The sequence below is a fragment of the Cebus imitator genome, unplaced genomic scaffold (assembly GCF_001604975.1).
Source record: "Cebus imitator isolate Cc_AM_T3 unplaced genomic scaffold, Cebus_imitator-1.0 Scaffold214, whole genome shotgun sequence".
In the NCBI taxonomy this organism is placed as follows: domain Eukaryota; kingdom Metazoa; phylum Chordata; class Mammalia; order Primates; family Cebidae; genus Cebus; species Cebus imitator.
In genome coordinates, this window is record NW_016107529.1 from 3362229 (window position 1) to 3370746 (window position 8518).

Genomic DNA, 8518 nt, shown 5'->3' on the forward strand with positions numbered 1-8518 from the left:
TTTTTAGACAGAGTCTCCCTCTGTCACCAAGGCTGTAGTGCAGTGGCACAATCCTGGCTCACTGCAAACTCCATCTCCCAGATTCAAGTGTTTCCCATGCCTCAGCCTCCCAAGTAGCTGGGATTACAGATATGCACCACCATGCCTGGTTAATTTTTCTTTTTCTTTTCTTTTTCTTTCCTTTTTTCTTTTTAAGACAGAGTTTCACTCTGTTGCCCAGGCTGGAGTGCAATGGCATGATCTCAGTTCACTACAACCTCTGCCTACTGCGTTCAAGTAATTCTCCTGCCTTAGCCTCCCGAGTAGCACAGATTATAGGCATGTGCCATCATGCCCAGCTAAGTTTGCATTTTTAGTAAAGACAGGGTTTCTCCATGTTGGTCAGGCTGGTCTTGAACTCCTCACCTCAGGTGATTGGCCTGCCTCGGCCTCCCAAAGTACTGGGATTACAGGTGTGAGCCACTGTGCCCGGCCTAATTGTTGTGTTTTTTAATAGAGACAGGTTTCACCATGTTGGCCAGACTAGTCTCAAACTCCTAGCTTCAAGCGATCCGCCTATCTCAGGCTCCCAAAGTGCTGGGATTATAGGCATGAGCCACCATACCTGGCCTAAAAAAATTATTTTTAGCAAAATAACTTTTATGTTTATAAATGTTTAGTTCCCTGATGTTTTTAAACTTTTAAAATTAAACTTTTTTTCTGATTATAAAAGTATTAAAGGTCTTTTACAGAAAATCTGGAAAACATAAAGAAAAACATAATGATAACAATAATCCATAACTCCATTATTTTAAGATCACCAATTTAAATAACTTTCTGCCATATTTCCTTCCAGTCTTTTTTTAAATGCCTTTTAACATGGTTGAGATTATATTTTGTCTGTAATTTTTTACTTAATGTTTTGCTGTATTTTTCCATATCCTTAAAAATGCTTTATAAAGACAGTTTTAGCATCTGCAAAATATTACATTAAGAGAAGGTGCCAGAGTTTGCTTAACCCGTCCTTATTGTTGGGCATTTAAGTTACTTCTAATTTTCTGCTATTATAAATAATGCTTTTGCATAAATGCATAAAGCACTATAAGGTTATTTCCTCAGAGAAAATTCTCAGATGTGGGATTTCTATATCAAGTAGTGTGAAAATTTAAAAGGTTCCTGATATGTACTGCCAAATTGCTTTTTAAGAGGTTTGTACTAAATTCCACTTACACTATTATGTGGGAGAGAAAACCAACTAAACATTTTTAAGCTTTAAAAATGATAAGCTTCTCTGAATCTCTGGGCAAGGGCTGTAGCATCTACACATGTATTTTCCTTTGAAAAATAAATATTGCCTGGTAGCATAAAGTCTCAGATTTTGGTGGAAGGGGTTCACACACTTTACTTCTCTTGATGTCCCCAAGAACCTGAGAAACATACCTTTTAATCAGCTAAATACCCCCCACCTTGCAAGCTAACAGTATTTTATTTTATTTTAAATATGTTTTATTATTTTTAAAGACGGGATTTCACCATGTTGGTCAGGGTGGTCTCGAACTCCTGACCTCAGGTGATCCGCCCGCCTTGGCCTCCAAAATGCTTGGATTACAGGCGTGAGCCACCACACACGGCCTGCTAACAGTATTTTAAGGTTATACAACATCAACAAACTGTCTTGCTGGGTCTCTCTAAAGTTCGCCAGAGAATAAGATCACTCACAGCTTTGGAGGGAGGACTTCTAAGGGATCCCTGAAGGGATCGCCAGTTCTAGCAGATGGTGTATGCAGCTCTAAATTTTTCTTTTTTGGACAGTCTTTGGTCTAGTTCCAGAGATCCCAGCCTTAGATCGCTCCCAACATTCCTCTGGGGCCCTCCAGCATCCAATCACAAGAGAAATTGTAAGCTTCTCACCTTCTCTTTCATCCATACATGCTCCAGCTCCCACCACTTCATTCTCTCTCTCCTGTTCTTGTTCTCCCTAGCTTCTCTTTTCTTCTTCTCCCCCAACTATCTCTCTTCTCTTGCTAAGTGTGCCCTCCTGAGTCTATCTTGTAAATTTCTTTCTAAGCTTTACTTTTTTTTTTTTTTTTTTGAGACGGAGTTTCGTTCTCGTTACCCAGGCTGGAGTGCAATGGCACGATCTTGGCTCACCGCAGCCTCCGCCTCCTGGGTTCAGGCAATTCTCCTGCCTCAGCCTCCTGAGTAGCTGGGATTACAGGCACGTACCACCATGCCCCGCTGAGTTCTAATTTTTGTATTTTTAGTAGAGACGGGGTTTCACCATGTTGACCAGGATGGTCTCGATCTCTTGACCTCGTGATCCACCCGCCTCGGCCTCCCAAAGTGCTGGGATTACAGGCTTGAGCCACCGCGCCCGGCTCTAAGCTTTACTTTTAATATTTTCCCTTTCTCTCTTCTCTGAGTCTTTGTGTAACTTTTTCCTACCCCCACCCCAGTCCTTCTAATTGTCTCAGACTTTTAGTCCTTTCCGCCTCTCCAAAGAGGACACAGCTGACCTTTCCTAGGAGTAGCCTATCTCTTTTTTGTCCCCAAACTTCTCTCCCCTGGGCTCTTCTATTCTCTTCAAATAGCACACATACCATCCCTGAATTTGCAGGAGTTTCTTTCTGCTTTTTCCACACCAAAGATAGCTGCTTTTTTTTTTTTTTTTTTAACAGCATGTTACCAAGGGCTAATCTTAGTAGACCACTGTTAATCCCTCTAGACCTCACCATGACTTCCTTCTGGTATTTATCCTTATCATACACTGGAAGAAAGGATCACTTATATTATGACCATATTTTCCTCTCTATCCAAATCAGGATACATGAGAGCACAAGTCTAAGTCTACTTATAATTACAATAAGATAGGATATTTGAAATCTGGGCTGTCCTCGGAAATCTAGGACACAATGTTGCTATAAATGCCACCTATCCAGAATCCAGCTCTCAAGCAGTTTCATAAGCAAAAACTCTGAACATCCTCAGCATTGTCAGGAAGTTTGTGTTCTGTATATTACACTCAGACTAAAAAAGGTATTCCTCTCATTTTGTCCATTCTGGGAATCAGAATTTTAACTGCACATGAGGTAGGGTCTAGCCATCCAGGTTGCTATCTAGAAATCAACACATAGGGGGATTTTTCACAAAAAGCTTCTGTGAGTTTTTATGAAGCTCACAAAAATCTTTCACTGAGGTCAGGCGAGGTGGCTCACAGCACTTTGGGAGGCCAAGGCGGATGGATTATCTGAGGTCAGGAGTTCAAGACCAGCCTGGACAACACGATGAAAACCCATCTCTACTAAAAATACAAAAATTAGCCAGGTGCCGTGGCAGACACCTGTAACTCAGCTACTTGGGAGGCTGAGGCAGGAGAATTGCTTGAACCCAGGAAGCAGAGGTTGCAGTGAGTCAAGATCGCACCACTGCATTCAAGCCTGGGTGACAGAGTGAGACTATATCTCAAAAAAATAAACCCTTTCACTGAGAAAGGTTAAACCCAAGTCTGAAGGTTTACTCCCCATTGATTGATTTATGCAGAAATCTGTATAAAGATCTCCAAAGATGGCTTAGTAGGTTCTGTTTTAAACTTTCAGTTCCTCTTCATTAGAACGTTAAGGAAACCTCTTAACCGATATGAGTTCCTCTGATCTGAGCTGGACTTTCCTTCTTCCACTATCCAAATTCTGCTGATTCTTTTATGTCTGCGATATTCACCTAAGTCATCATGGTTGTATATGCTCAAGATTCACTTTAAGTACAGTCTTAATCTTATTTCTGAGGAAGTTTGCTTTCTCTAGTAGGTCTGCAAAACTCCCCCTTCTTATTTCCTGTTGCCTCTGAAGTGATCTTTCTCCTTGTGAATTAATATGGCCCTGCCTACTTCTAAGTAATCCTGCTTTTGTCATGTATCTGTATTGCATTTTCTGCCCACTTTTGTCCTCTCCTACAGTGAAGGGAGCATTTTAAGCTTTTTTGTTTCCATAGAAGAGTAACTTGCTGGTTGGAAGATCTGGGTTTAACATGGACCCCCAGCAAATCACGGAAAGCCTGAGACATCCTGTGTAATCCAATAAATATCCACCCACTCCCACCCCCACCTTTGCTGGCTACAGCAGCTGAGGAAGTCAGAGGGAAAGAGTTTTTTTTGTTTTCGTTTTTTGTTTTGAGACAGAGTTTTGCTCTTGTTGCCCAAGCTGGAGTGCAATGGCTCAATCTCAGCTCACTGCAACCTCTGCCTCCCAGGTTCAAGCAATTCTCCTGCCTCAACCTCCCGTTGTTTTTAAGTATTTTGTGCTACTCAGTCTTGTGAAGACTGCACATACTGTAGTGTTCATGCACTTTTCTCCCAGTAGTGACTTTCAGCTCTTGCATTACCTATAGTTGCAACAAGCTTGGATATTTAGTTTCCATGTCTACAGCAGATCAAAATTAACAACTAGTGGATCTGGGTTGGGAGGACAGAATAAGATAGTTAAAAGCACAGATTCTGGAGTCAAACTGAGTGTTTGAATCCTGTGCTTCTGCCTTTTAACTGTATGACTTTGAATGAAGTATTTAACCTTTTGCTTCAATTTCCTCATCCATAAAATGGGAATAATAATAGCTATTTTGCACAGTTGTCATAAATATTAAATAAATTAATATATATGAAGTGCTTGCAATTGTAAGCACTATGAGTATAAAGAGGGCACATTGGGAACAGTAGTGATGAGATGCAGGAAAGAAGCAAACAAACCACAAAAAAGCAGTGAAAACAGAGCAATCTAGGATCCAACTGTGTAAGGCAGAGTCTCCCAAGCTTTCTCAGCTCAAAGGCACCTTTAGTGTCGCAGTAATTTTTTTCATCGTGCCTCTTCCATGCCCACCACAGAAAAACCAAACTAATAATTCTGTTTATTAAGTAAAGTCCAAACAACTTAATCAGTATTTATATCCTAATAATTTACTAATCATTTGATATAATAATGGATACAAGTTTTTATTCTTTTTTTTCTCCTTTTTTTTTGAGATGGCGTTTTGCCCTGTCATCTAGACTGGAGTACAGTGGCACGATCTCTGCTTACTGCAACCTCCGCCTCCCGGGTTCAAGTGATTCTCCTGCCTCAGCCTCCTGAGTAGCTGGGATTACAGGCACCACCACACCCAGCTAATTTTTGTATTTTTAGTAGAGATGGGGTTTTGCCATGTTGGCCAGGCTGGTCTCGAACTCCTGAACTCAGGTGATCTGCCCACCTTGGCCTCCCAAAGTGCTGGGATTACAGTCACCATGCCCAGTCTTTTTTTTTTTTTTTTTTGAGATGAAGTCTCACTCTGTCACCCACACTGGAATGCAGTTGCATGATCTCGGCTCACTGCAACCTCCACCTCCCGGGTTCAAGTGATTCTCCTGCCTCAGCTTCCTGAGTAGCTGGGACTGCAGGTGCGTGCTGCCACACCCAGCTAATTTTTGTATTTTTAGTAGAGATGGGATTTCACTGTGTTAGCCAGGATGGTTTCTATCTCCTGACCTCATGATCCACCTGCTCTGGCCTCCCAGAGTGCATAAGTCACCGCGCTCAATTTTTTGTTTTTTCTTTTTTATGGAGTCTTGCTCTGACACTCAGGCTGGAACGCAGTGGCACAGTCTCTGCTCATGGCAACCTCTGACTTTTTTTAGAGATGGGGTTTTGCTATGTTGGCCTGGCTGGTCTCTTAACTCCTGACCTGAAGTGATCCACTGGCCTTGGCCTCCCAAAGTGAGGCACTACACACTACAGGGTCTGGAGGCAGGGAACATGAGGCCAATTCATGCTGATTTCCTAGAACAAAGTCAAAGGAAAACTCCAACTTTCCATACCCATGTAACAAAAGGATCAGAGGCTACTCCCTTTGCATCCCCCACTTTTCTGTGTGGCAGATGAAAAACTGAAAGTACCTCTGATTGGTCCCCTCCCACAACCAGTCAGGCTGGTCTTGGGCCAAGTCTTCATTTGCATAGGAGAATAAGTTTGTAGCTTCACTTCAGCCTCTGATTGGTCACTTTCTGCAGCCAATCAGATGTTTTCATGGGTGTAACTTTGTAACTTCACTTCAGCCTCTGATTGGTTGCTTTCTGCAAGCCAGGTCAACATGGCAACCAATCAGATTAATCACAGGCCACTACTTCCTTTACATAGGTTGTACCTCTAGTAACCAATGGGAAGCCTCTGAAGGGTCTAAATTTCAGAAAATTCTGTAACCAGGCTTTTGAACCCCTATGCTTGGCTTGCTCCCACTCTGTGGAGTGTACTTTCATTTTCAGTAAATCTCTGCTTTTGTTGTTTCATTCTTTCCTTGCCTTGTTTGTGCGTTTTGTCCCGTTCTTTGTTCAGGAAGCCAAGAACCTTGGCATCCTCCACTGGTAACAAAAGTGCTGGGATTACAGGCATAAGCCACTGTGCCCAGCAAGTTTTTATTCTTAAATATTCATAATTATATGGTAAGGGATATATGTGTCTGTTGAGCAATTCCTTTCTCAAACTTTGGGATCACATTGTATACTCGTACAGTCATTTCTTGTTCCACAGTGATTTTCACTTGGTACTTGCTTTTTATTACAGCAACCTCTGAAAACTCAGCTTCAAAAAGACACAACATTATCCAAGGGCATGTTGAAAACTTGAACACAAGATTGTGTGGTAGCATACATATATTGAATAACGCTGTATTTCTCTCTCTCTCTCTTTTTTTTTTTTTTAAGATGGAGTCTCGCTGTCTCACCCTGGCTGGAGTGCAGTGGCGCAATCACAGCTCACTGCAACCTCCGTCTTCTGGGTTCACGTGATTCTCATGCCTTAGTCTCCCAAGTATCTGGAATTACAGGCGAGCGCCACCACACCCAGCTGATTTTTGTAGGTTTTGTTTGTTTGTTTGTTTGTTTTTGAGACGGAGTCTAACTTTGTCACCAGACTGGAGTGCAGTGGCACGATCTAGGCTCACTGCAACCTCCGCCTCCCGGGTTCAAGTGATTTTCCTGCCTCAGCCTCCCAAGTAGCTGAGACTACAGGCTCCCGCCACCATGCCTGGCTAATTTTTCTATTTTTAGTAGAAACGGGGTTTCACCATGTTGACCAGGATGGTCTGGATCTCTTGACCTTGTGATCCGCCCACCTTGGCCTCCCAAAGTGCTGAGATTGTAGGTGTGAGCCTCCGCTCCTGGCAGATTTTTGAAGTTTTTGTAGAGACGGGATTTTACCATGTTGTTCAGACTGGTCTGGAACTCCTAGCCTCAGTCTCCCAAAGTCGTGGGATTACAGGCATGAACCACTGCACCCAGCCTGCATTTCTCTTAAAATGTCAGAATATCCTCTAGGCCCTGTGAATTAGCTAGGGCACCCCAGTGCTACTAGGACAGTTTGGGAACCACAGGTATAAAAGGGAAACTCTCCAACAAGCCTTCAGGATATTAACACAGAACATTACAGAATAATAAATAGTAGTCATGATGATAACCTCCTCACCTGCATTAACCAGCCCTAGTTCCAGGCTGTCTTGGGGGAAGTAAAACGATATGAGAAAATGGCCCTGTTTGATACTAAAATGTGTGCAGAGAGCAGGCCTAAAAAGGACACCCCACAGAAGGAGAAAAGTTCACAGGAAGAGAAGCAGAAGCCCTAGGCTGAACAGAAAGGAGAAAAAGGTGGCTGCCCCTGCTCCTAAGGAGGATATGGATGAATGTGAGCAGGCACTGGCGGCTGAGCCCAAAGGCAAGACCCCTTTACTCACTTGCCCAAGAGTACCTTTGTGTTGGATGAATTTAAACCCAAGTACTCAGGTGAGAACATAATGTTGTGCTGCGGTATTTTCAGGAGCACTCTGATAAGGATGGTTGGTCTGAGTATTGCTTTCCTGAGGAGCTCACCCTGACGTTCTGGAGTTGCAATCTCATCGCTGGAATGTTCCAGCAATTGAACAAACTGAGGAAGAATTCCTTTGTTAGTGTCATCCTCTTTGGAAGAAACAATATCAGCGCCATTTCTGGAGTCTGAGTTTTCACAGGCCCCAAGCTTGCCTTGACACTGAGTCCAGATTGGCAGGTGGACTTCGAATCATACACGTGGCAGAAACTGGATCCTGGCAGCGAAGAGACTCAGACACTGGTTTGTGAGTACTGTTCCTGGAAAGGGGCCTTCTAGCAGGTGGGCTAAGCCTTCAGTCAGGGCAAGGTCTTCAAGTAAACAGCTCTTGCCATTGCCTTGCTGCCTGCACCTGTTCTTTAAGGAGATGGGGATCATTAAAAGAAACTGAATATTGAAAAAAAAAGTTTAAGGTCAGTTTCTTCTATTTATGAAGACTGAGAAATACTAAGTGCCTACTTAACAAGATTGTCATCCAATGTTATTAAAATTTAAAATAAAAATATTGGGCCAGCCCAGGCACGGAGGCTTGCCCCTGTAATCCTTGCACTTTGAGGCCAAGGTGGGTGGATCACAAGGTCAGGAGATCAAGACCATTCTGGCTAACATGGTGAAACCCCGTCTCCACTAAAAATACAAAAATTAGCCAGGTGTGGTGGGGG

At 42.9% G+C, this 8518-nt stretch overlaps 1 pseudogene; it reads left to right on the plus strand.

Moving 5' to 3' along the window:
* Positions 1 to 8177, plus strand: part of LOC108318074 — a 9207-nt pseudogene extending 1030 nt beyond the window's left edge.
* The last annotated feature ends 341 nt before the right edge of the window (positions 8178 to 8518 follow it).